Raw genomic sequence first — 2500 nt, 5'->3', positions numbered from 1 at the left:
AAGTGCATAAATATACTCCCGAAAAATAAGTGGGTATAGGAAATCGTGTCGGCGGGATCTATTTAGTTCTAAATATACTTGAAATTCCTCCATTTCAAATTCGATTTGAACCAAAGATAGGGGATCTATTCGGTTATTAAATGATACATAGTGCGATACAGTCAAAACAAGGTATTATAGTAAGAAAAGAATAGATACCTCGGAGACAGGCGGGTTCATCAACGGATTCTCTATCCTATCTTTTGACATCTAATTGATTTATGTTCGTTATAGGATAAGAAGACGGTTAGAAATCCTTTATTTTTTCAACCCAATCGCTCTTTTGATTTTGGAAAAAATATCTATCTTGATTGACTGCCTCCATTATGTTGTTGCTAGCAATACCACTATTTTTGGTTTTGGATCTTCCAAATCATTCCCGCAGGAGATTCGGACCCATTTTTTCTGATCCTTCGATAAAAAGATTCATTTTCTTCATAAAAAATAGGAGGTAGAGCCGATAAATATTTCTTTTCGATTCATCCTTGGAGTTGAATACCTCATTCAAGAATTGTTTTTGATCCAACCGTAGGAATCAATAGAAAAGGCAAATCCCTTATAATACACCAGATCCGGCTCGGTTATTGATAGAGTGAATAGATCTGCCATTTCTTGAAATCTCTCTTCTGATTCAAAATCGTGGTGTAACGTGTATCCCCTCCTGTTCTAGTCATGGAATAGATGAAATAAATCAAAAAATGGATTTTTGTTCAAGAATGAAATTTTATTGGAACTGCCCAGTTCATCCTTCGGAACCATATCACATCCCGGATCTGATGAAATAGGATGAATTGAGACGGTATTTTGTAAATACGTAATTATCTTGAATATATTAACTATTTCTTTATTTTCCGATCGCCTGGAAGGGACAAAAGAAACATCTTGTTCTTTCTTCAACAATTTCTGATCTCTAGTGGACCTCTCAGTAGGGTTCGAACCCAGATGAAGTTCTGACCATCTATCAGAGAAAAAGAACGAATGGATCTTGTAGGATTCCCAAGAAATTCTTCGATTTCTTCCGGAAGCAGATATCCATTTTTCAGGGGCAAGGATCTAGGGTTAGTTAATGGAAATCAATAAGTTGGAACAACTTCGTAAGTCTATTTGTGATATAGAAATCGAAAGGATCCGATTCCATCGATGTAATAGGTCCCTTTTCTTTCTCTTTATGATTCCTTATGATAATAAATGACCTACTTAACTCAGCGGTTAGAGTATTGCTTTCATACGGCGGGAGTCATTGGTTCAAATCCAATAGTAGGTAGAACTTATTAGATACCATCGATCCCGGTGTCTAATACGTTTTTCTACCCACCTTCTTTTATTGATTTTCTATCTTTTTCATCCTATTCTATTTCCGTTTTCAATTTTCAAATTTTTCGTTAGATCAAAATCTGATTTCACTTTTGATTGTATTTGATTCTATTTAATCGGCAGAATCAAAATGAGATGTATAAACGAAAGTTCTGTTTCTACGAAAATTTTTTCGATTAACCAACTCGTTACGAAATCGTGTTGATAGCCTCGACTCGTGTCCTAGCCCGTTTGAGAGCTAGATTTACCTCAATTGTTTGCCTCTTGCCTTCAGCTTTCCTCAAGTTAGCTTCCGCTATTTCAAGAGCTTGCTCAGCTTCTTGTGTATCAATGTCACTACCCTTCTCCGCATCATTTACTAAAATAGTGATTTCATTGTTGCCTATTCTAGCAAAACCACCCATCAGAGCCATCGTTAACCATTGGTCGTTAAGGCGTATTCTCAAAATACCTATATCTACAGCTGTGGAAATAGGCGCGTGATTTGGTAATACGCCAATTTGTCCGCTATTAGTAGATAAAATAATTTATTTCACTTCTGAATCCCAAACAATTCGATTAGGGGTAAGTACGCAAAGATTTAAGGTCATTTCTTTAATTTGCTCTCCATTTCTAAGTTCGTAGCCTTCGCAGTAGCTTCGTCGATGTTACCTACCAAATAAAAGGCCTGTTCAGGAAGACCGTCTAATTCTCCGGAAAGGATCAATTTAAATCCTCTAATTGTTTCTGCTAGACCAACATATTTCCCCGGGGAACCGGTAAATACTTTCGCTACGAAAAAGGGTTGTGATAAGAAACGCTCAATTTTTCGCGCTCTTGCTACGGTTAAGCGATCCTCTTCGGATAATTCGTCCAACCCAAGGATAGCTATAATGTCCTGAAGTTCTTTGTAACGCTGTAAGGTTTGCTTAACCCTTTGCGCAGTTTCATAATGTTCCTCACCAATGATTCGAGGTTGGAGCATAGTGGACGTTGAGTCTAAAGGATCTACCGCTGGATAAATACCTTTGGCAGCTAATCCTCTTGATAGTACGGTAGTAGCATTTAAATGCGCAAATGTTGTGGCAGGGGCAGGGTCGGTCAAATCGTCCGCAAGTACATAAACTGCTTGAATAGAAGTTATGGATCCCTCTTTGGTAGAAGTAAT

At 37.6% G+C, this 2500-nt stretch overlaps 1 pseudogene; it reads right to left on the bottom strand.

The window, feature by feature from the left end:
- Positions 1-1823: 1823 nt before the first annotated feature.
- LOC121226618 (ATP synthase subunit beta, chloroplastic-like) overlaps positions 1824-2500 on the bottom strand; it is a 1793-nt pseudogene continuing 1116 nt past the window's right edge.

Source organism: Gossypium hirsutum, unplaced genomic scaffold (assembly GCF_007990345.1).
Source record: "Gossypium hirsutum isolate 1008001.06 unplaced genomic scaffold, Gossypium_hirsutum_v2.1 scaffold_316, whole genome shotgun sequence".
NCBI lineage: Eukaryota > Viridiplantae > Streptophyta > Magnoliopsida > Malvales > Malvaceae > Gossypium > Gossypium hirsutum.
Note: the sequence above shows the minus strand (reverse complement) of the source record. Positions and strands in the feature narration are given on the sequence as shown.